This window comes from Talpa occidentalis, unplaced genomic scaffold (assembly GCF_014898055.3).
Source record: "Talpa occidentalis isolate TD23 unplaced genomic scaffold, MPIMG_talOcc4v2.1 talOcc4.8, whole genome shotgun sequence".
NCBI lineage: Eukaryota > Metazoa > Chordata > Mammalia > Eulipotyphla > Talpidae > Talpa > Talpa occidentalis.
The window spans coordinates 107,411,103-107,437,669 of NW_023605194.1; the positions used below are offsets into that span (position 1 = coordinate 107,411,103).

A 26,567-nucleotide genomic window follows, 5' to 3' on the forward strand; every position below is an offset into this window, starting at 1 on the left:
TTATTGTGGCGTCAGGATAGAGTAGCTGTGCAGGTGTGTGTCTGTTGTGGGTGGACACACATTGGCACTTTCTCATTTAAAACAGTGCAGTTAGGTGAGCATTTATGCGTACCACTTTCAGTTTTCAGGAATGTATTTACTGATGTTAAGTAGGAGATTTTTTAGTCATTTATTTAATCCTTACTATACTAATTAATGTAGAGATTAATTAGTTTGCCCAGGCCACACAGCTAATTAACGGCAGAACCAGGACTTGAAACCAAGAAACCTAGCTCAGGTGTCTGTATTCTTAACCACAACTCTATAGTGTCTTCAAAACTGTCGCACTTTCAAATGATCTTATTTTAAACTGCTAAAGAGACAACAGCCATGCTACTGGCTTTCAGTGCTGCGCCAGAGCCCAGTTTTTGGGGAAGAAAACCTTTCCCTATCATCCATGTAGAAATGTGCTCTTCCTTCTCCCTTGGCAGTCCCCCTGTCCTTTCAAATAAAAACCCCTTAGGGCCTAATCCTTCTTCTCCCTACCCCCCACCCCCCCGCCCCGTGTCTCTGGTTTATAGTTGCTTGTTGATTTTGATTTTTTCTTTATTATAGTTAGTCTTTTTCCTGGTCCCTTATTTAGGTTTTCTAAATTCCTGCTATGAGTGAGACCATCCGGTATTTTTCTTTTTCTTTCTGGCTTATTTTGCTGAGCATGACCCCTTCCGGCTCCACCCATGTTGCTGCAAATTGCATGAATTTATCTTTTTTGATTGCTGAGTAATATTCCATTATGTATATGTACCACATCTCCTTGATCCAGTCATCTATTTTTGGGCATTTGGGTTAGGGTCAAAATAAGGGAGGTGCAATTGTATGGGGAATATAACCAAAATGAAAATGCATTCATTGTGCAAAATTGAAAAATGATGTAAGAATTATATAAAATAAAATATTAAAAATAATAAAAGAAAAACCCTTAGGGGAAGAACTTCCAAAAAACTTAGGGCAGTTGTAAGCAGAGGAGATTGGTGCTCTACTTCTTAATGATTACTGGTATGCTTATTGTCTTTTTTTTTCCTTTGCAGACAACATATCCTTAGAAATAGTAAGGGCCTAGATAGTTTATATCTTATACTTTAGGCCATATGGTCTTTGTCACAAGGACTAGGCTTTGCTGCTGTAGATGGAAAGAAGTCCTAGACAATACCTAAGTGCTTGACGCTTGGCTGTGTTCCAAGAAAACTGTTTACAAAAACAGGTGGCCAGCTGGATTTGTCTTATGGAGGAGGCTATTTTTTGCCAATCCAGATCTAGAGCTTTGAGTAATTTCTGTATAATTTTTATGAATAATAGTGTACATGAAGTGCATACTCTGTGTCAATCACTGGGCAAACACATTAATATGTGCCCTCATTTGATACACAGACAAACTCTATGAAGTAAGTACATTTAAAATCCAGTTTTTGGGGGGCCTCCCTGGTGGCGCAATGGGTTAACACACAACCTATGAAGCTATCTGCAGCCACTGCAGCACGAGTTCAATCCACCAGCCTGCCAGGGAGCAACCCATATGGCACAGCAGACCTCTCCTGACTCGTCCATGCCCGCTGCTCCCCTCAGCAGTGTACTTAGGTCAATCTGCCTGTTCTGCACTCTGTCTCTGGTGAATCCTCTCACACCCCGCACCTCTGGCCTGTACCCCAGATCTTGTATGCATAAATAATCTTAAAAAATAGTTTTACAGACAAATCAAAACATAGAGATTAACATATCTCTTGAGATTTCAGAGGTTTTTTACTCTTAAATACTGTATTCTACTAATAGTGCAAAGCAAGGTCACTTATAAGTATGCCGGTATTATTTTATCTTGATTCCATTACTTATCCTAGTACACTTAGAAACTTATCTGTTTTCATTCCACTTAACCAGATTATTTTATTAGATGTAGTCTGTAGTTTCTGCTCTTGGGCTTGATATTTCTATCCTGCATCTTTATTTATATTATTTTATTATTTTTTATTTTTTCATTTAAATTTTATTTTTATATTCCCCATACAATTACAACCCCCTTATTTTGACCCCAATCCCTCCTTTCCCCGCCCCCAACCCCCATAGAGTGTCTCTGGTTCATAGTTGTTTGTTGATTTTGATTTTTACTTTCTTAGTTATTCCTTTTCCTGGTCCCTTATTTAAGTTTTCTAAATTCCTGCTATGAGTGAGACCATCTGGTATTTTTCTTTTTCTTTCTGGCTTATTTCGCTGAGCATGATCCCTTCCAGCTCCATCCATGTTGCTGCAAATTGCATGTGTTTATCTTTTTGAATGCTGAGTAATATTCCATGGTGTATATGGACCACATCTTCTTGATCCAGTCATCTATTTTTGGGCATTTGGGCTGTTTCCAAAGCTTAGCTATTGTAAACAGTGCTGCTATAAACATAGGGGTGCAGGTGCTCTTTGGAATGGATGTTTCTGTGTCCATTGGGTAAATACCTAGGAGTGGAATTGCTGGATCATATGGAAGCTCTATGTTTAGTAGGTCCAGAAATCTCCACACAGCTCTCCATAGTGGTTGGACCAGTTTGCACTCCCTCCAACAGTGCAGGAGAGTTCCTTTTTCTCCACAACCTCGTCAACATTTGTTGTTGCTAGTTTTTTTAATATGTGCCATTCTCACTGGTGTGAGATGGAATGTCATTGTAGTTTTGATTTGCATTTCCCTGATGACAAGTGATGTTGAACATTTTTTCATATGCCTGTTGGCCATTTGCATTTCCTCTTCAGAGAAGTTTCTTTTTTAGCTCTTCTGCCCATTTTTTGACTGGATTATTTTCTTTGTTTTTGTTGAGTCTCATCAGCTCTTTGTAGATTTTTGTGATCAGTCCTTTATCATTAGTGTTGTGTGCAAAAATGTTCTCCCAGTTCCTGGGGTTTCTCTTTGTTTTTGTTATTGTCTCTTTTGCTGTGCAGAAGCTCTTTAATTTGATGTAGTCCCAGCTGTTTATCTTTGCCTTCACTATCACTGCTTTGGGTAATGTGTCTGTAAAGAAGTCTTTGATGTGCATATCATGGAGTGTTTCGCCTATATTTCCTTCTATGTATTTTATGGTTTCAGCTTTTATGTCTAGTTCTTTAATCCATTTTGAGTTGATTTTTGTGTATGGTGTGAGGTAGTGGTCAAGCTTCATTCTTTTGCATGTAGCGACCCAGTTTTCTTAGCACCATTTATTGAACAAACTTTCTTTGCTCCAATGCATAGTCTTTGCTTCTTTGTCAAAGATTAGTTGACCATAAATTTGTGGGTTTATTTCTGGATTTTCTCTTTGATTACATTGGTCTGTGTGTCTGTTCTTGTTCCAATACCATGAAATTTTGATGATTATGGCTTTGTAGTATAGTTTGAAGACTGGGAGTGTGATGCCTCCATTCCCTTCTTTTTTTTTTTAGAAGAGCTTTGGCTATTCAGGGTTTTTGGTGATTCCATATGAATTTCATCAGTAATTGTTCTATTACTTTGAAGAATGTCATTGAAATTTTTATTGGAATAGCATTGAATCTGTGTATTGCTTTTGGTAAGATGGCCATTTTAATAATGTTTATTCTTCCAATCCACGAGCAGGGGATGTCTTTCCATTTCTTTGTGTCTTCTTCTATTTCTTTAACAGTGTTTTATAGTTTTCTTTGTATAGGTCCTTTACCTCTTTTGTTACATTTATTCCCAAGTATTTGATTTTTTTGTTTTGATAATAAAAGGGATAGTTTTTTTGATTTCTTCTTCTTCAGATTTATTGTTTGTGTATAGGAAGGCTACTGACTTTTGTGTGTTGGTTTTGTATCCTGCCACTTTACTTAACCGATTGATTAGTTGAATAAGTTTTTCTGTGGAGTTTTTGGGGTTCTCTATGTATATTATCATATCGTCTGCAAACAGTGATAGTTTGACTTCTTCTTTTCCTATTTGTATTCCTTGTATGTCTTTCTCTTGTCTTATTGCTCTGGCTAGGACTTCCAGTATTATATTGAAAAGCAGTGGTGAGAGTGGACATCCTTGTCTTGTTCCAGATCTTAATGGAATTGCTTTCAGCTTTTCACCATTGAGAATGATACTGGCTGTTGGCTTGTCATATATGGCCTTTATGATATTGAGGTATGTTCCTTGTATCCCAAGAATTTCAAGGGCTTTTATCATGAATGGGTGTTGTACTTTGTCGAAAGCTTTCTCGGCATCTATTGATATTATCATATGGTTTTTATATTTCTTTTTGTTGATGTGTTGGATAACGTTGATTGATTTTCGGATGTTGAGCCATCCTTGTGTCCCTGGAATGAATCCTACTTGGTCGTGGTGAATTATCTTATGGATACATTGTTGGATTCTGATAGCTAAAATTTTATTGAGGATTTTTGCATCAGTGTTCATTAGGGAGATTGGCCTGTAGTTTTCTTTTTTTGTTGTTGTTGTCCTTGTTTGGTTTTGGTATTAGTGTAATTTTGGCTTCATAGAATATGTTTGGTATTATCCCTTCCTTCTCAATTTTTTGAAAGAGTTTGTGAAGGATAGGCACTAATTAGTTTCTGAACATTTGGTAGAATTCATTTGTAAATCCATCAGGTCCTGGGCTTTTGTTTTTGGGAAGGTTTTTGATTACCATTTCAATTTTGCTGCTTGTAATGGTCTGTTTAGGTATTCTATTTCTTCTTTATCTAGCTTTGGGTGATTGTAGAGTTGTAGGAATTTGTCCATCTCCTCTAGATTGTTGAACTTGTTTCCATATAACTGTTCATAGTAGTTACCGATTATTCTTTTGATTTCTGCTGTGTCTGTTGTGATTTCTCCTCTTTCATTCGTGATCCTGTTTATTTGTGCTTTCTCCCTTTTTTCCTTTGTGAGCCTGCCTAGGGGTTTGTCTATTTTTTTTTTTTTTTGAAGAACCAGCTCTTGGTTTCATTGATCTTTTGGATTGTTTTTTTAGTTTCGATTTCATTTATTTCTGCTTTGGTTTTTATTATTTCTTTTCTTCTACTGGTTTTGGTTTTTTTTTGTTCTTTCTCAAATTCTTTGAGCTTCAAGATTAGGTTGTTTCTTTGAGTTCTTTCTTGTTTCTTGATGTGAGCCTCTATTGCTATATATTTTCCTCTTATTACTTCTTTTTCTGCATCCCATACATTTAGGAAATTGGTGTCCTCCTTGTCATTAAATTCAAAGAATTTTTTTTTGAGAAGGCTCACCGAGGAGACAGAGGTAAGCTGGGAGGCTTGCCCATGTCGGGCACCTTCTAGCCTGCGGTTCCAGCCCAGAGGGGAGCAGCACCCACTGCTGGGGCAGACTGGGCGTGCAGGGGAGCGCGTTCCTGCATCGCCATTTTGCAGCAGGGACCTTTCTTTGCTGGAGACTGTGTGAACCCAAGAAGGCTCACCGAGGAGACAGAGGTAAGCTGGGAGGCTTGCCCATGCCGGGCGCCTTCTAGCCTGCAGTTCCAGCCAGAGGGGAGCAGCCCCACACGCTGGGGCAGACCGGGCCCTGCAGGGGACACATTCCCCGCATCGCCATTTTGCAGCAGGGACCTTTCTTTGCTGGAGACTTGTGAACCCAGTAGAAGTTCCCCAGAGGAGCCAGTGGTGAGCTGGGAAGGTCGCCCAAGATGCCGGCCAGTACCAGCAACACAGTGTCACAAGGAATACGGCAAATTAGAAAACAGGCAGTAGGGAGTAGAAAAACCACATGCAACCCAGCAACTCCTCAGCAAAAAAGCACACTGCAAAAAGAAAACCATCTACCAGATTGCAACGACAGTAACTTGGAAGAACTTCTGAGCCTTCCAGATAGAGAATTTAAAATTGCTGTGATTAAAAACTGACAGAAGTCATAAAGGAAAACAATGATAAGGGGAAAATAATTAATGACCAGAAGAATGAAATTGAGTCCCTAAAGAGGGAAGTAAAAGAAATGCAGGAGATCAGAGAATTAATGGAGATGCTAAAGAACTCTGGGAAAAGCAATGAAAGCAGAATAGATGAAATGGAAGAACGAATAAGTACTCTTGAAGACACAGAAATAAAAAGAACTAAAACAGAAAAGGAAGGAGAAGTACGAAGGAAAAAGACCGAAGAAAGACTTCGGAAACTATCTGACTCCATGAGGAAAGGAAATATAAGAGTTATAGGAATCCCAGAAGGAGAGGAGAGAGATGTAGGAACAGAGAAAATATTCAAGGATATAATTGAAGAGAACTTCCCAACGCGAAGAAGGAGCTGAAAATTGATATACAAGAAGCAAGAAGAACACCAAACTTCCATGATGAAAGGAAAAATACAGCAAGACACATAATAATAAAGCTCCCAAGAATCCAAGACAAGGAAAAAAATAATGAAACTAACAAGAGGGAAGAAACAGATAACATTCAAAGGGAAACCAATCAGACTGACATCAGACTTCTCTGAAGAAACACTACGGGCAAGGAGAGAGTGGAGGGACATAGTCAACAGACTCCAAGAAAACATATGCCAACCAAGAATACTCTATCTCGCAAAGCTCTCTTTCCTCTTTGAAGAAAGAATAAGGACCTTCCCAGACAAACAGAAACTCTGGAATTTATTACGACTAAACCCCCACTCCAAAAATACTACAAGGAGTCCTAAAGCCAGAACCTCAGAGGGACGAATAACAACAAAAGAAGGCCAAAGAAAGTTATTAAAAGAATAAATAGATAAAATCAAAGGAAAGACAAACACAATGGCAAATACATATGCTAACATATCAATACTAACTCTAAATGTAAATGGACTAAACTCTTCAATAAAAAGACACAGAGTTGCAGCCTGGATTAAGAAACAAAACCCAACCTTTTGCTGTCTCCAGGAAACACATTTAGCTGCAAAAGATAAAAATAGACTCAAAGTTAAAGGATGGAAAACAATTCTACAAGCAAATGGACCAAAAAAGAAGGCAGGAACAGCTATACTCATATCAGATAAAACAGATTTCAAACTTAAAAAGATAAAAAGAGACCCCAGTGGTCATTACATTATGATCAAGGGGACAATACTTCAAGAAGAAATAACACTCATTAACATATATTCACCAAACGAAGGAGAACCAAAATATATCAGACAACTATTGGCATCTCTGAAAACAGACAACAGAGAAAAGACATACGTAGTGGGAGACTTCAACACACCACTATCAACAATGGATAGATCAACAAGACAAAAAATAAGTAAAGACACTAAAGCTCTAAATAAGGATCTAGAGTGCTTGGGCTTAACAGACATATATAGAACACTAAACCCAAAAAAATCTGAGTATACATTTTTCTCAAGCGCACACGGATCATTCTCTAGGATCGATCATATACTGGGGCACAAGACAAACATCAACAGATACACCAAGATTGAAATTATACCAACCATCTTTTCTGACCATGAAGGCATCAAACTAGAAATAAACCATAAAAAGAAGGCAAGGTACTCTCCTACCTTGTGGAGATTGAAACCCACACTACTGGAAGTCCACTGGACTAACGAGGAGATAAAAGAAGAAATTAAAAATTCTTTGAATTGAATGACAAGGAGGACACCAATTTCCTAAATGTATGGGATGCAGCAAAAGCAGTAATAAGAGGAAAATATATAGCAATAGATGCTCACATCAAGAAACAAGAAAGAACTCAAAGAAAAAACTAATCTCGAAGCTCAAAGATCTAGAAAAAGAACAACAAAAAAACCCAAAACCAGTAGAAGAAAAGAAATATTAAAAACCAAAGCAGAAATAAATGAAATCGAAACTAAAAAAAAACAATCCAAAAGATCAATGAAACCAAGAGCTGGTTCTTCGAAAAAATAAATAAAATAGATAAACCCCTAGGCAGGCTCACAAGGGCTAAAAGGGAGAAAGCACAAATAAATAGGATAATAAATGAAAGAGGAGAAATCACAACGGACACAGCAGAAATCAAAAGAATAATCAGTAACTACTATGAACAGTTATATGGAAACAAGTTCAACAATCTAGAGGAGATGGACTAATTCCTACAACTCTACAATCACCCAAAGCTACATAAAGAAGAAATAGAACACCTAAACAGACCAATTACAATTAGCGAAATTGAAATGGTAATCAAAAACCTCCCAAAAAACAAAAGCCCAGGACCTGATGGATTTACAAATGAATTCTACCAAACATTCAGAGACGAATTGGTGCCTATCCTTCACAAACTCTTCCAAAAAATTGAGAAGGAAGGGATAATACCTACCACGTTCTATGAAGCCAATATTACACTAATACCAAAACCGAACAAGGACAACACAAAAAAAGAAAACTATAGGCCAATCTCCCTAATGAACACTGATGCAAAAATCCTCAATAAAATTTTAGCTATCAGAATCCAACAGTGTATCCATAAGGTAATTCACCACGACCAAGTAGGATTCATTCCAGGGACACAAGGATGGCTCAACATCCGAAAATCAATCAACGTTATCCAACACATCAACAAAAAGAAATATAAAAACCATATGATAATATCAATAGATGCCAAGAAAGCTTTCAACAAAGTGCAACACCCATTCATGATAAAAGCCCTTGAAATTCTTGGGATACAAGGAACATACCTCAACATCATAAAGGCCATATACGACAAGCCAACAGCCAGTATCATTCTCAATGGTGAAAAGCTGAAAGCATTCCCATTAAGATCTGGAACAAGACAAGGATGTCCACTCTCACCACTGCTTTTCAATATAATACTGGAAGTCCTAGCCAGAGCAATAAGACAAGAGAAAGACATACAAGGAATACAAATAGGAAAAGAAGAAGTCAAACTATCACTATTTGCAGATGATATGATAATATACATAGAGAACCCCAAAAACTCCATAGAAAAACTAATTGAACTCATCAATCAGTTCAGCAAAGTGGCAGGATACAAAATCAACATGCAAAAGTCAGTAGCCTTCCTATACACTAACAATAAATCTGAAGAAGAAGAAATGAAAAAAACTATCCCCTTTATTATCGAAACAAAAAAAAATCAAATACTGGGAATAAATCTAACAAAAGAGGTAAAGGACCTTTACAAAGAAAACTATAAAACACTGTTAAAAGAAATAGAAGAAGATACAAAGAAATGGAAAGACATCCCCTGCTCGTGGATTGGAAGAATAAACATTATTAAAATGGCCATCCTACCAAAAGCAATATACCGATTCAATGCTATTCCAATAAAAATTTCAATGTTATTCTTCAAAGAAATAGAACAATTACTGATGAAATTCATATGGAATCACCAAAAACCCCGAATAGCCAACGCTCTCCTGAAAAAAAAGAAGGGAATGGAGGCACCACACTCCCAGATTTTAGGCTATACTACAAAGCCATAATCATCAAAACTGCATGGTATTGGAACAAGAACAGACACACAGACCAATGGAATCGAATAGAAAATCCAGAAATAAACCCACAGATTTATGGTCAACTAATATTTGACAAAGGTTCAAAGAATATGCATTGGAGCAAAGAAAGTCTGTTCAATAAATGGTGCTGGGAAAACTGGGCCGCTACATGCAAAAGAATGAAGCTTGACTACTACCTCACACCATACACAAAAACCAACTCAAAATGGATTAAAGAACTAGACATAAGACCTGAAACCATAAAATACATAGAAGGAAATATAGGCGAAACACTCCATGATATGCACATCAAAGACTTCTTTACAGACACATTACCCAAAGCAGTGATAGTGAAGGCAAAGATAAACAGCTGGGACTACATCAAATTAAAGAGCTTCTGCACAGCAAAAGAGACAATAACAAAAACAAAGAGAAACCCCAGGAACTGGGAGAACATTTTTGCACACAACACTAATGATAAAGGACTGATCACAAAAATTTGCAAAGAGCTGATGAGACTCAACAACAACAAAGAAAATAATCCAGTCAAAAAATGGGCAGAAGAGCTAAAAAGAAACTTCTCTGAAGAGGAAATGCAAATGGCCAACAGGCATATGAAAAAATGTTCAACATCACTTGTCATCAGGGAAATGCAAATCAAAACTACCATGAGATAACATCTTACACCAGTGAGAATGGCACATATTAAAAAAACTAGCAACAACAAATGTTGGCGAGGTTGTGGAGAAAAAGGAACTCTTCTGCACTGTTGGAGGGAGTGCAAACTGGTCCAACCACTATGGAGAGCTGTGTGGAGATTTCTGGACCTACTAAACATAGAGCTTCCATATGATCCAGCAATTCCACTCCTAGGTATTTACCCAAAGGACACAGAAACATCCATTCCAAAGAACACCTCCACCCCTATGTTTATAGCAGCACTATTTACAATAGCTAAGCTTTGGAAACAGCCCAAATGCCCAAAAATAGATGACTGGATCAAGAAGATGTGGTACATATACACCATGGAATATTACTCAACATTCAAAAAAGATAAACATACAATTTGCAGCAACATGGATGGAGCTGGAAGGGATCATGCTCAGCGAAATAAGCCAGAAAGAAAGAGAAAAATCCGGATGGTCTCACTCATAGCAGGAATTTAGAAAACTTAAATAAGGGACCAGGAAAATGAATAACTATAAGAAAGTGAAAATCAAAATCAACAAAAATCTATGATCCAGAGACACTTTTGGGGGATGGGTGGAGGGAGGGGAGGGATTGGGGTCAAATGGGGGGGTTGAAATTGTATGGGGAATATAAAAATAAAATTTATTATAAAAAATAAATAAATTCAAAGAATTTTTTAAATTCTTCTTTGATCTCCTCATTTGTCCAGTGGTCTTCTAGTAGTGTGAGTTTCAATCTCCATGAGGTAGGAGAGTTCCTTGCCTTCTTTTTATGGTTATTTCTAGTTTGATGCCTTCGTGCTCAGAAAAGATGCTTGGTATGCTTTCAATCTTGGTGTATCTGTTGATGTTTGTCTTGTGTCCCAGTATGTGATTGATCCTGGAGAATGATCTGTGTGCGCTTGAGAAAAATGTGTACTGAGATTTTTTTTGGGTTTAGTGTTCTATAGATGTCTGTTAAACCCAAGCGCTCTAGATCTTTAGAGCTTTAGTGTCTTTACTTATTGTTGTCACGTTGATCTATCCATTTTTGATAGTGGTGTGTTGAAGTCTCCTACTATGTATGTGTTTTCTCTGATGTCTGTTTTCAAAGATGACAATAGTTGTCTGATATATTTTGGTGCTCTTTCATTTGGTGAGTATATGTTAATGAGTGTTATTTCTTCTTGAAGTATTGTCCCCTTGATCATAATGTAATGACTGTTGGGGTCTCTTTTTACCTTTTTGAGTTTGAAATCTGTTTTATCTAATATAAGTATAGCTGTTCCTGCTTCTTTTTTGGTCCATTTGCTTGTAGGATTGTTTTCAATCCTTTAACTTTGAGTCTATTTTTATTTTTTGTAGCTAAGTGTGTTTCCTGGAGACAGCAAAAGGTTGGGTTTTGTTTCTTAATCCAGCCTGCAACTCTGTCTTTTTATTGAAGAGTTTAGTCCATTTACATTTAAAGTTAATATTGATATGTTAGCATCTCTGTTTGCCATTGTGTTTGTCTTTCCTTTGATTTTATTTATTTATTCTTTTAATAACTTTTTTTTTTGCCTTCTTTCATTGTTATTCATCCCTCTAAGGTTCTGACTCCTTGTAGTATTTTTTGGAGTGGGGATTTAGTCGTAATGAAATTCCAGAGTTTCTGTTTGTCTGGGAAGGTCCTTATTCTTTCTTCATAGAGGAAGGAAAGCTTTGCGAGATAGAGTATTCTTGGCTGGCATCTGTTGTCTTGAAGTCTGTTGACTATGTCCCTCCACTCTCTCCTTGTCTGTAGTGTTTCTTCAGAGAAGTCTGATGTCAGTCTGATTGGTTTTCCTTTGTATGTTATACGTTTCTTCTCTCTGGTCAGCTTCATTATTTTTTCCTTGTCTTGGATTCTTGGGAGCTTTACTATTATGTGTCTTGCTGTATTTTTCCTTTCATCATGGAAGTTTGGTGTTCTTCTTGCTTCTTGTATATCAATTTTCAGCTCCTTTTTCATGTTTGGGAAGTTCTCTTCAATTATTTCCTTGAATATTTTCTCTGTTCCTAGGTCTCTCTCCTCTCCTTCTGGGATTCCTATAACTCTTAAATTTCCTTTCCTCATGGAGTCAGATAGTTCCCAAAGTCTTTCTTCAGTCTTTTTCATTTGTGCTTTTCTGTTTTGGTTCTTTTTATTTCTGTGTCTTGGAGAGTGCTTATTCATTCTTCCATTTCCTCTATTCTGTTATCACTGCTTTTCACAGCATTCTTTAGCTCTTCTGTTAATCCTTTGATCTCCTGCATTTCCTTCATTTCCATCTTTAGGGACTCAATTTCATTCTTCTGAGCGTTGTTTTCCTTAATGACTTTCATCGGTTTTTTCATCATGGCAATTTTAAATTCTTTTTCTGAAAGGGTCAGAAGTTCTTCCAAGTCACTGTAGTTGCAAGCTGGTGAGTGGTTTTTTTTTTTTGTGGTGTGTCTTTTTTCTGAGGTGTTGCTACTTTGCTTGTAGTTGTTCTTTTCCCTGCTGCCTGTCTTCTAATTTGCCTCATGCATTGGGACACTGTGCCGCTGGTACTGGCTGGCATCTTTTTGGTGTGTTCTTTTGGGAGTTTCAGAAACTGGCAATCCGAACGAGTGAAAAACTGTTATGCCAGAAGTCTTGTGAGGCAGTGGTACTTTGAGTATGTTAATGGTCACTGTCACAGAATCTCTCCTCCTTCTGTGTTTAGTTACAAAGGTGCATCTTGAAGTCCTACAGACTTCCCTGGAGGTGGGGCAGCTGGATTGCACTCTGGGTTCCAAATCTCTGTATCCTCCTCTGGGCTCTGACTTCCTGCCAGGTGGGACTGGGCTTGTGGGGGCCTTCAGCTCACCTCTGATTGAGCAGGGAACCTTTTCCCTCTGGCTCCACGGGGAGCCTTCTGCCAGTTTCAAGCAGTCTTTATTGAAGAAAGGTCCCTGTTCTAAAATGGCACTTTGGAGACAGGCACATTCTTCTGTGCGCCCAGTCTGCCCCGGCCGTGGGTGCCCACTCCCCCTCTGGGCTTGGACTGCTGGCCTGAAGGGGCCTGGCGTGGGCGAACTTCCCAGCTCACCTCTGACTCCTCTGGGAGCCTCTGCCAGTTTCAAGCAGTCTTTACTGAAGAAAGGTCCCTACTCTATGGGGTGTTGGTGATTTTTTTTCTGTCACTAGGTGGCGCCAGAGATCTCTCCTAGTGTCCTTGGCGAGCTGTTTTTTTTGCCCCGCAGGACAGGGGAACGGAGTGGGAGTGGTGGGGAAAGCCTCAATGGCTTTGGGGTGCTGTGTCTGCCTTGTGCCCCACAGTTGTGGGGAGCCCACGCCCTGAATGTCATGCCCCGGGTCTCAGTTCCAAAACCCTCAGGTCCAGGGCATGGGCTGTAGTCCAGTTAAGTGTCCGCACAAATTGCGCTTTTGGCACCCCGCTCCCATGCCTGGGCACCTGGTTTCTGATTACTCAATGAGGGACATTCACCTCAGTGAGGGCCCCCAGCGTCTCCCCGCAAGCCTAGGTCGCACTTTTGGGGACCTGGGCAGCCACTATCTGCGTATCCTTTTCAAGAGTGCTGCTTTTCCGCGCAAGCTTACCGGCTGGCCTGGGGCTGTGTGTAGGTCTCTGGGGATCTTTGTTTTTCTCTAATGGCGCCTGGAGCCGTTTGCTCACCTCCACGGCAAATCCTGCAGGGTTCTCCACACCTCCAGTTCACAGGGTGTGGTGGCTGAAATAGTTTCTTTCCACTCACAGTCCCGCTTGATGCGTAGTTTGTTCTTGTTGGTTGTTTTAGTTTTTTTGTTTTTTCCTCCTTCCTGTTGGTCGGAGAGTGCCAACTTTGGGGGTGGGGGAGGGTTGCAGGGTTCTGAGCTTTCCTCCCTTCTAGTCCTCTTTAATGGCAACTTTCTTCTTCGGGTAGTTTGCTGGAGTCGCCCATTTATCTTCCGTGTCCCAGTTCTCACTGGGACCTGCCGCTTTTCCTCCCTATTAAAATTTTTTTAATGGGAGATCTTACTCGCAGCGTCTCCTCGCCGCCATGTTGCTCCACCCTCTCCCCACCATGTTCTATCCTGCATCTTTAAATGCAAATCCTGATTGCCCATTTTGCATCTGATGCTTAACATGTAGTCATTAATATTTATATAAGATTTATAATACCCTGTCTGTTATGGCAATGAACATAAAAGATCTAATGACTTTGAAGAACACTTAAGAGCAAAATCTAAGTATTTGGGGTAAGTGCTTTTGAAACCACTTGACAAAACGATAGTGGAAGATGCAGACTCCTTGCTAAAAAGGACTGAGGCAAAAAAGGCCAAAAACAAAAGGCCATCCTGGGAACTTGAGGTTTCTTTTTCTTCAAGTATGCACGTGCCAGCTGAGAAAGCTGGAACAGATCAAATGGAAGGGTGTAATTCCAAGGCCATGACTGACATCCTTTGTGAGAATCTTTGGTCTTTTCTTTCGCCAAAGCATGATGGCCCCAAATTTCATTTATTGTGAAGCTAACATAATGATATCATTAAAACAAGTGAGAGAAACAATTAGGAAATAATTTTTATATTCAATAAGATATATATATATATATATATATATATATATTTGAGCTTACGCGTTAACTTAAAAAAAAAGAGAAAATTTGCCATAGAGTATACATGTATCTAAAAGAAATAGTAATTCTGTTTAGAGTTAAAGAATTTGCAAACTCCTCATGTAGAATATAAGAGTAAAACTGATTTCATAATAGTGTTGTGTTGGTTTTTTTTTTAACTGTAGAAAAGTTTAACTAGTGGCTTCAGGGAACACAATAAGCCATCTTATTTTTGTGCCAAAGATTTTGGTTGTAACTTTCAAGTGGTATCTCTGTTTTCTATTAAAAAAAAGAAAATAAAGAAAACTAAAATCCAGAATACAGAACCCTACTTAAAGCTCTGTAATATGGAGGTGCTGACTGAATTTAGGTTTCTTGAATATTTTTCAGTTTCTTATACAACTGGATTAAACATATAAAGAAAAATAAGGTATTTTAGGCAGAAGTTGCTGGCTTTTTTTCCTTGTTAATTTGTTTATTCAGTTAGAATAAAGCACTAACATTATGGAAGTTGCTGAGAATTATAACTATGTCAATTTTTAAATTTATACTGAAATCATGTTACCAAGTTCTCTTTACAGCTTAAATATATATTTCATTATAGAATGTTTGAGGTGAAAGAGATTTTGCAGATCATTTAGTGCAGGGTTTCTCAGCCTCAGAACGATTGCCATTTTGGACTGGATAATTCTTTGTTTTGGGGTAGGGTGGGTACTCCTCTGCATGGTAGAATGCTTGCTGGTATCTCTGTTCTCTGTCCCCTAAATGCCAGTCCTAGCTGAGACAATCAGAAATTTCTTGACATTGCCAAATACTACCTTGGGGGTAAAGTCACCCTAAATTGGGAACCACTGATCTAATGCAATCCCTTCACTGTAAAATAATGTTTAGGACTTGTCCATGTATTCTGAATTAACAGATCTTTCATCAGTTACACAGTGAGTATCATAGCTAGGTCTAGTATGCAAGAGGTTAAGAGAAATAAAAGAATGTAGTTATGGATATAATTTAGTGGGTGGCCTTACATAGAACTGACAGACACAATTTTTTTTTTTAATTGAATGCTTTTGCTCTTATAGCCCTTTCTGTTATGTTTAGTTCCTTGTCTAGGGCCTTCAGATTGTGCTGTAATCAGTGCTATGCAAAGTCATTAAGTACAGTGTTTCAGCCTTTTTTTTTAGTCAGCATTACTTTCTCAGTGAAGAAAGGAGTGTATTGATTTTCATTCTAATGTAGGTCCCTATCTCCTTACTGTCCTATAACAGTTCACAGACAAGCATAATTTGGTGGACCCCTCTTTTGTAGCATTAATATTGATGATAGGGTTCCCATCCAGGCCTCTATCCCTTACCTTGGGGACTATGCTCTTTCCTTGGCATATTCACAAAGCAAAACATATTATTAGCTTAACTAAATTCATTTATTTTATGCAGTAATTCTTTGTCAGTTATCTTAAAATTTATATTTGCAACTTTATAGGAATGTTCTAGTAAGGGAGATGTTTTGAGACATATATCTCTTTTGATGGCAACATTAATTCTATCAGACTGACATACATACATACGTACATATGTATATACGCACACACACATGCACATACATTCTATTTGTGCTCAAATATATGTTTCATATATGTTTCAAATATATATTATATTAGAGAAAGAGACTGAGATACAGCATGAAAGGAGGTAGGCAGGCAAAGGGGGTGCGAGAACTTCCAGCAAGAATGCTTAGGCAGAGAGAAGTGTGTGAAAATTCCCAAGGAACATGGTGCCTTTCAGAATGGGAAGAAGTTTACTATTGATGAGGCTAGAGTTCAAGGGGTAAATGAGGCCTTGGAAGAGGAAGCAGAAGACAGATGGTAGAGGGCTTATAAGCCTAATTCTGTAGTTTTTTATTTCATCACAATTGGAAGCCAGAGAAGAGTCAATAGAGAATATTTATCAGAAATCTGTTTCAACAATGAAAGTGTTTCTTGTTACCTTGATTGTGGAACTAGTCTTAAAAGTGACCTAGCAGAGAAGAACCAAATCATAATCATAGGATATGAAGGAAATGTGTGTGTGTGGTGATGCCAATTTGAACAGAGTGATCAATGTCAAATCTCAATTCACACAGATACAAGAGGATGGCCTAATAGCCAGGAAAAAGATCTAGAACTATCACAATATCTTTGGGGAAGAAGAGAAAAGAAACAGTTTCTAAATTCAATTTAAAAAGCTAGTGGCCACAATAACTTCGATTAGCATTTGAATAAATAACCTTAGCCCTAACTAGAGCATGCACATTTGGAAAACAGTCACAGTTTTGGAGAAAGCTGCTGCTGGTTCAATTTTATTCTGCTGATGGAACAATCTGTTCCTGTTATGATGCCCTGCTACCTCGATGAAATAGAGAGATTGCAAGCTGTACAGTTGGGAAACCAACAAAGTCAAGCTGTCCTGACTTTTCTAGTTTAGCCTTTGAATTGTCAACTTAGCTGTAAACTGGGACATGTTTAACACAGGAGGAAGCCCATATTGCTACCCCCCAAATGTGGAATGCTTATTACTTTCCCCAGATTTAATTAAACATATGATTGTTCCATGCAACATGAAGAAAGTGTGGACAGTGAATCAGAGAATGACTAAAATAATACCATGATGCTCTTTGATGTAAAACTGGAGTTTATGTAAAAGAGTGGGGTCTGGCTTTAATGCTGGTCAATGTTCAACTTATAAAAATTAAGTCCTAACCTTTGATTCCTTTTTACTGTACTTTATGTGAATGACCACGACAATGAGAAAATAATTAATAGTAAATTCTCCTTTGGGCTTTCCCCTGAAGCTATTGGACAAAATTCTTTTCATATCAGGAGCTAATAGATAGGAGCCTAGTATTTAAGCAAGTTATCTCTCAGATTTGAAAAGTAGGAAGTTTTTTATTGTAAGGTAAGAAAATATATTCTTTTCAGATAGGTTTTTGGACATGTGTAGGGTAAAAATACTATTTAAAATGTTTTAAATGTTAAGTTTTTGACAACATTTTGAGATGCTTAGTTAAATGCAGAAGAAGTCTGAATTTTCCCATTAAAGAATCAACTTCCTTTGAGATGAGACTTAGGGAAAATTATCTTAATCATATTGGCTTTAGTAATAGTTCCATTCAATGTTCCTTATTCCCCTATTTTTTTAAATACTAATTTTGATTCTGAGAAAATTAAGAAGTGTGATAGAGGCGATTTTTCTTCAATGCAAGAAAACGAGCCTGTAATTTTCAACTTAGTTTGCATTCCAAGTATGGAGTTATGTGAAAAATATCTCTCAAAGTCTATGGTTTTTCTTTTTTTTTTTTTGGGTGGAAGCACAGGGATGATTTTAATGGCACAATTGGAGCTTTCAGCAGTTGTAGTTCTTTCTGCATAACTTTTGAAAATTGTAGAAACTTTTGCATTTGGAATGGAACACTTATTGTAAATGGAAAGGTGCAGGTAAGAATACTGCACTTCAGAGCTAAGTTAAGATATGAGTGGAGGAGCCTGCCTTGGTAGAGATATATCTTCTCATACTGACAAATGACTTGAAAGAGGAGAGTGGGGATAAGAAAGACTTCTGGGATGGACAGCGGGCATCTAGAAGTTCTTGCCTTTTCTGAGGAAAGAGGAATCAGGGTTGTAACTGAAGGGGTTTTGATTTATTCTCAATGGACAGTGGCCATATCCTGCCAACTATTTGTTTTTAAGAAAAAAATTGCTAATTTTCATCTTTGGACTACATCACTACAATGAACACTCAATATGAGTAGTTTAGGTAGAATGATAGTCATTAGTGAAGCCAGTAAATAGTCTCTCCAAACTGAAATATTTTGGCAGAAATATTTTATTTCTGTTGTTGTGATGGGCTCGTAATATTGAGTCTCAGACTACCATTATTTTTCATTCTTTATATAATGAAATATAAATACTTTTTTGTTATTCTGCTTTATTTTCTTTGAGTACTTATGATTTCCCACAAAAAATATTTTAACATTTTTACTTTCTTTTTCAGTTCTAATTTCTGAACTTCTCACATTTTTTAATGTGTAGTGTGTGTAGAGTGCTGAACTTGTTACCTTAATTATGTACATTAAAGACCCTCTCTAGGTTCTTCTTTACTCATCTGGAAGATAAGGGGATGGGTTAAAGCAGCACATCTCAGTAAGGATTGTCACAAATTGGATTCTGTTGACACAGACTCTAAGAGGGAGAGCTGAGTACAGAAGTTTTAGTGGTATCTGCTTACAGGAGATAGTTCTGTAATGAAATGAGGAAGGCAGGATTGGGCAGAGGGAGAAGTTGACCTTCTGTAGGATAGCCACTGAGGTCTCTCAGCCAATCCTGCAGGCATCTATAGTGATACAAAAGTCTGATGAATTTGTCCTAGGTTAGAGCAGAGGAGTCAGACCTTTGTATCCTGTATCAGCCAGCTATCACCAATGGGTTGTTTCTGGGAAAGAGAATAACCTTGGGGAAGGAAGTTGTGTATAGTGAGGGCAATAACCAAAGAGGGACAAAACTGTGAATCATAAGCAAACAATATTCTCAGTTACTGGGGCGTGGGTGCATTGACCTTGCAGAGGGGGTCTGGACAGAGCATTACCACTGGGATCATCAAACACTCTTCCACATTTACAAATAATCCTTGGGACCCTCACTGAGAATCTTTGGAGATCATTGGACTGAAGGCGTGCTCACATCTGTTGTTACTCTAGCATTGTTTCTGGATGAGTGGGTGTATCATCTGGATGAGAGAACTACCTGATCAAAGTAGAAAAGATCTGACAAAAAAATGAGTCTGTAGTCAGTCAGATAATGCAGTGTGTTGCCTAGTTCCATATAAACAGTTCTGGGGAATTACTGGGTGAAAGAACATTTATATGTATTACTCTATAGAATGGTTGGGGCAGTTTATATTCTCACTAACAATTTAATTCTTTTACATTTTTCTCTCTATTTACTTAAAACACTGTATTGCATTAAAAGCGTGCATGGAGTCCAGGAAGGTAGGCAAGGAAGTGGGTCTTTTGCACCACCAGCAATGCTACTTGCTGTTCCTGTTTTTATCCTGGTTTGCTTTCATTTCCAAGGACCACTCTGGGCAGAGAAAGAGTCAGGCAAAATGAAAGCAGAATTGCTAGGCACTTTATCTATAATTAATGTTTAAGAAAAAACAACACTTCAAAGAGTTAAGCATTTTGGGGGCAGTAAATGGAAATGTTTTGAATTTGCCTGTATAATTCAGCTTTCTAGAGAGTAACCTTTTCCTCCAACTTAACAATTTTAGATTAGTTCAATTCTATCCTTTTAATATCCAATAACAGTTCAAAAAGAAATATCTGCTTTTAGCCTAGTCTTGTTCCCAAGGGGCCAGCTGGCGCTGGGTTTGGCAGCTTCTCTGGAGAAAGACTCAGTGAGTGTAGAGACTGAAATAACAAACTTGTTTTGAGACCGAGTGCTTCCAGAACATGATTGGAGACTCTAAAAATTAATTGAAGAAGTATCCAACAGTTATCTACCACCAGGAGAACCTGTTGCTTTCCACATTTACACAGACCCATTTCAGGAGTCTTTATTTTCTTTTGCTCTAATTGTAATTTACCCAGTATATAATCTGTCATACGTTAGTGTGTCAGTGGATATCATGGCATTTTTCTACACTGGTAGAAAATGAGTCAGCCAATCAGCAGCACTGAGTCATCCATGTTACTTTAAAAACAAAATTGACCCTAAATATGAAATAAAAATATTAGGAAGATTGGTGATTTTGCTCTAAGAGGAAAAAGCAGTATTCTGCTATTAAAAGCAGATTGGTTTTCTGTAATTAATGTTTATAGGTCTATTAAAAAGATGGATATTGTAATTTAGAGTCTTTGGTTTTAAAAAAATTATTACAAGGGCAAACATTTATACAAAAAAATGAGGAAATGCAGAAGCAAAATGAAGAAAACAAAAATATTCATAATCCAATTATTTATGGACAGAACCAAATCTTGGTTCATAGTCTTTCAAGCTCATTTTGGCCCCTCTTTGTTGGTTACACCTTTTCAAAATTAAGAAAAATGCATTTATATACTTAAATTGTATTCTGTTATAATTAATTCTTAATCTGCTTTAACCAAGCAATAGCATATCTTGAGCAACCTTTAATAAAATTTTCATCTACTTTATTTTTCTAAACAAATAGTTGACATTATATGGAAATGGCATAATTTGACCAGTGAATTGAAGGACATTTATGTTGTTTTAAATATGTCATTGTTTTGCATAGCATGGTGACTGTAGTTAAGCATACTGTATTATTTATTTGAAATAATTATTGATTTGAATTATTAATAATTATTTGAATAATTATTTATTATTTATTGAAAGGTTTTAGGAGAGCACATCTTAAATGTTGTTACCAGACTCAAATCATAATTATGTGAAGGGATAGAGATGTTAGCTAATCTTATTGTGGTAATCATATTGTAGTATATGCCTGTCTCCTCATCACATTGTATAATTTAAACTTACATATGTTATATTTTAATAATATCTCAGTAAACATGGCAAAATAATAAAGGAAAATCAATCTCATTTTAAAACATTTCTTTCAGGGCCTCCCCGGTGGCGCAGCGGTTGAGTGCTGGGTTGCGAAGCTGCCCGCAGCCTCTGCAGCACAGGTTCGATCCCCGGCCACCGGGCGAGGGTCCCACATGGTGCGCAGACCTCTCCTGCCTCCCACTGCTCCCCTCAGCAGTGTATTTCGTCACTCTGCCTGTTCTGTTCTCCCCTCTGGCTCTGGTGAATTCTCTCACCCTCCCGTGCTTCAGACTGTACCCAGTGCTTGTATAAATAAATAAATAAATCTTAAAAAAAAAAGGCATGTTTAAAACAAAACAAACAAACAAAAAAAAAATTTCTTTCAAGAATGTCTTAGTGTATCCATTCATTGAATGTTTGTTAGATTACTTTCAAAGAAACATTCCTAGCAGCAAAATTGCTTTGTTTGAAGTTGTGCATATATTGATTTTGATATAGATTGCCAGATTCCTTTTCTGAAGAGTTGTATCAATTTACACTTTTATCAGCAGTGAATCGAGAGCATAACACCCTCCCCAAACTGGGCATTAAATATCACATTAATTTTTAACAGATCGTTACCAGGTTTTTTTTTTTAGTGCTCCTTTGGTCATTGGTGAGATTGAACATCTTTTCCTGTAGTGACTATTTCCATTTCTTTTATGAATTTTCTATGACTTTTTATATTTTAAAAACTATGATATTCATCTTTTTAAAAGTTACTTAAAGGTCCTTTGTTGATTAAAGTGCTAATCCTTTGCTGTGTGTTCTGCAAGTATTTTTCTCAATAATTTCTATTTGTCTTTTAATTTTGTTTATAGTAGATTTTTTTGAACAAAAACTTTACTTTTTGCATGTAAAATCTCTTGGAGTCCCAAAATCCTGAAATATTTTTTAGAATGTGACCAGTGTGACATAATAGTGAAAAGTTACAAGTCAGTGTTTTTGGTGAATTATGACCAAGGTCATGGGAAACACATTGCTTTTTCTGTTGGCTGCATGATTATCAGGCTGCTGATGATAAATTTGCACCCACTGAAAATGTGGTTAACTTACCTTGGTGATTTTGATTTATTAGACTTGCAATGGACAAGGTTGCCCATTTGTTAGTGCTGGTTTTATATTTGAATAACTTGGAAGCATATAAATTTGAGGCCAAGCTTAAAGTTTGTCTAGCTATTTCACATTTCATAGGAAGTATCTGGCGGAGAACTTTGATTTCTGATATTTCTATTGTGATATTGTTCAGTTTCTAATATAGGGGGGCATCTGATTTGCATTTTAGCACATCTCTCTTTGTGGTCCACAAATTGTATTTTTACGGGTTCCTTTTTTTGGTGATTTGCTTAGAGATGCTGATATATATATATATATACACACACACACGTAGTTGAGAATGTTTTCTGTTTTATAAGATAGGAGAATGTTGTCATTTAACTCTTGAGTTCTGTACTTTATAGGAAGGAAATCAAATGACTTCAGAAGCAAAACTCATTTAAGGTTGAGATTACTAATATATCACACTGTATATAAAAGACAATTAGGGCACCCTGGCCAATGTGCTATTTTAAGTACTACCATATCTTCATGCAACCTGTTAAAAACTATATTCTCATATAGTTCTTTGAGTTGATTTACTGATTTGGACTACTTAGAAATTTCCATTTAAAAGTTGAAAGATTTTGCCAGGTTAAATACACTCATTTTCAAAGAATGGAACACTATTGTTGCTGTTGCTTTCTTTTTAAAATCAACCTCACCATTAAATCATGTTTAGATATGGATTATTTTAGCATGCACTTAGACCCAGACATATTTAATCTTTTGAAAGACTGGTATTGAATGAAGAATGAGAAAAATCCTAAATTTTAGCTGTAGTAATATGATTTAGATTCCAGGTGGTAATATAGAAGATCTATGTGAACATCACACACACACACACACTCACACACGCACATGCACACACACACTATTGATGGCCTTTGTCTGTTTGGCTTGAATGCTAATGATACACCATGAAGTTATTTAGAAAAAATTTTCTTAATTGTTCCTAAGTAAGATGGAACAGAAGTGAATAATAATGATTAGGGTAACCACTCTGAATACCGAATTGATATTTATGTTTTGTTATGGGGAAAAAGGCTGCCATGGAGTTTTGAAAACATTCTAGCATCATTATTACCAGTAATGGGGGGGGGACAAAAAATATTATCAGTAATCAAAAGTATTATTAGTCTATTTTCTGGAGTGGTTAAATATAAAGACATCACTTTGTCCATTTGTGTAATTATCCTATAGTACTAAGATAATTAGCTTGATAAAAGCCTGGGTTTCAGAAAATGTTGTGAAAACAGTTCTGGTGATAATATATTGGTCATCATTTTCTAGAGCTGTTTCTAGTATAGCATGACTTAGTATATAATTTCAAGGGGAGAAACTTATAGGTTTCCAACATGACATCTAATATGGAAATACCAACTTAAATGATGATTTTGGAGTGAAATTACTTGATCAGTATCTGATGGAAACTTGTACTTCAATATTTCCTCTTGGAATGTCTTGCAGTTCTTAAACATAATTCTTTATATTTGAGTTTGGGCAATGTGCAAAAGGTTTTATTCTGAAGAATATTAAAGAACCTAGGATTTAAGCTCTATTTTATTTTCTATATCTTAAACTTATCAAGAGAGTCTCCTGTTTATTTTCAGAAATGTAAAGGAATTCAGAAGATTCTTTTCAACTGCCTCCTACCATTCAGGCAACTCCTTCATGAAGCTCTGGTTCCCAGCATGTTCCTAATGAATTGCAGATTTCCAACTCTTGGGAGGTTTGTAATGAAGCTTTGGGGTTCTAAATGGGTCAGAGCAGATTTTGTACTTTGTCAGGTTGTGAGAAAATCCAGGAGGCAGTCCGCATTGAAGACTCTGGAATAATAATTTTGGCACCTGCTGGTTTCTTTGTTGTTCTAAGGAGAGAAGAGCATCTTTGAGGACTAAACAGTAAAATAAATCTTTTAGGGTATTCCTCATTGACAGATGGATCAGTTGGCTTCAGCTCAATATAATGATGCTTGGATTTAAACAAGATTCTAGTAATTTAAATAAAAATCTTATACTTGACTTAGAGATTTAGTACAATCTGTATTTGTTTGAGCCTTAATATTAAACTTGTGGAGAAACTGCATTGAAAGACATCCAGTTCAGTTCTTTCTCAAACTTTCATTGGCCTTGTTGAAGAGATAAAGAAATATTCTTGAATGATTAATGATTTTTCTCTCCTCTGTTTTTTATGGTTTATGATTTTGGATTTCCCACCTTATCTTTCTTTTAAAAACACCTATTTGTCTATAGATATACTTCCTGGGAGATTTCTTCAATTGTATCTCCTTACCCTTATATCTTCTATAGTGCTTTTTAATTTCTAAAAGTTCTTTTTATGCTTGTTCTTTAAATGTTCCTTATACATGGCATTTTGGTCTCTTTGTATCACAGATGAGTTATTTTCACTATTGCTTTGATTTTTAAAGAAAAGTTTTCTTCTCTGTGATTTATCTGTGTGTCCTTCAAGTTCCTTTAAAATATTTTGTTTGTTTTGGCCAATCTTCCATGTTAGGACATGCCCTCAACGTTTGAAAATCTTTCATTGTCTGCTCATGGTTAATAGCAGACTGAAAAGCTGCTTGGAAGCTCTGAGCATTTCAGCAATGTCCAATTTGAGCTATGCTGTGAAAAACCTGGGTGGGTCATTAAGTGGATTGCTCAAACTTCCTGGAGAAATGTGTTTGAATTTCCTTTCTGGAGGGAGAACTAGCTGCCACTCCTCTGGCATTAGGAAAGGAACTGTGGGAGAAGGAGCTATCCCAGCGTCCTGTGTTCCTGGATCCTGAGTTACACAGTTACTTAGCACCCTTGTTTTCAGCAGGTTTCCATGTCTTCTGTTGCATGGAATCCTCCCAGTATAAAACTCTGTTTTTACCCTTTCTAGACTTCAGGGGCAGCAGTAGATGGGGAATAGGACAGGGGGAAGTGGCATAGAGGAAGGTTTGTTAGTGTTTGAACAAGCAGCTTCCAAAGGGCTTTTATCCAGTGCACTTTAAGTTCCCACCTGCCTGTTCCCTTTTACCCCCAGTTCTGGAGAAACTTGTACTAGAGAAACATTTTCTGAGCATTTTTGGGACTCTGTTGTCTAGCTAGTTTCTCCTTGACTTTTCTCACTGTCCACTTAAGATTGAGCTTTCTTGGGTCTGGTAATTCAATTACTACTTGTGCACCAGCTTCCAAAATTTAGTTGCCTTTGTCTCTTCTCTTGTTCTTATGCACTCATGTCTTAAACAAAACAAAACAAAACAAAAGCACAAAGAAAATCAGGCCAAATTAGATTTGTTCAGTATACTACGTTACCTTGAAATACCCTATTCAAAAGGTACCTTTGAGCTAGAACTGTGTGTTTGAATGGGAAGCTTTTATTTATTTATTTGCATAGAAGAACTGGGGTGTAGGTAGGGAGGTGTGGTGAGAGGATTCACCAGAGACAGGGTGGGGAGCAAACTGAAATACACTGCTGAGGGGAGAAGCGGTTGAGATAGGAGAGGTCTGCTGCGCCATGTGGATAGCTCCCTGGCCTGCGATCAACCTCAGGCCTTCATGCTCTCTCAGTGATAGTGCTGAGACTTAAGTCCTAGGCCACCAGGAAGGCCCTGAAAGGAAAGCTTTTAGAAGCTACTGGAACACCAAGGTCTGGTGTAGAAAGTTTATTTAGCTGTAGAAAGGGATTTATTTTTTGAGCTACAGAAAAAAAACGTCAATTAAATTTTTCTTGTTTTGAGTATTGCTATTACATCAAAGATAACTTTCTAGTTTTAATGCAGTGAAAATGTTTGCCAACAGCTACATATATCCTGATATTTCTGCAGAAACATAGGAACTCTGAGATTTTTTTATAATAAATTTTATTTTTATATTCCCCATACAATTGCAACCCCCTTATTTTGACCCCAATCCCTCCCCTCCCGCCCTCTACCCCCCATAGAGTGTCTCTGGTTCATAGTTTTTTGTTGATTTTAATTTTCACTTTCTTATAGTTATTCATTTTCCTGGTCCCTTATTTAAGTTTTCTAGATTCCTGCTATGAGTGAGACCATCCGGTATTTTTCTTTTTCTTTCTGGCTTATTTCACTGAGCATGATCCCTTCCAGCACCATCCATGTTGCTGCAAATGGCATGTGTTTATCTTTTTTGAATGCTGAGTAATATTCCATGGTATATATGTACCACATCTTCTTGATCCAGTCATCTATTTTGGGCATTTGGGCTGTTTCCAAAGCTTAGCTATTGTAAACAGTGCTGCTATAAACATAGGTGTGCAGGTGCTCT

The 26,567-nt window shown here is 37.2% G+C and overlaps 1 protein-coding gene across 6 annotated transcripts in view; it reads left to right on the top strand.

Moving 5' to 3' along the window:
* The window catches only part of IQCM (IQ motif containing M), a 437,801-nt gene that overhangs the window by 740 nt on the left and 410,494 nt on the right, over positions 1-26,567 (top strand). Inside the window, exon 2 of one of the 6 annotated variants that reach the window (XM_054689959.1) lies at positions 23,904-24,022. The exons of the other annotated variants lie outside the window; for them this stretch is intronic. The gene's annotated coding sequence lies outside the window, so the exon portion shown is untranslated. The remainder of the gene's footprint in view (positions 1-23,903; positions 24,023-26,567) is intronic. 6 annotated transcript variants of the gene reach the window in all.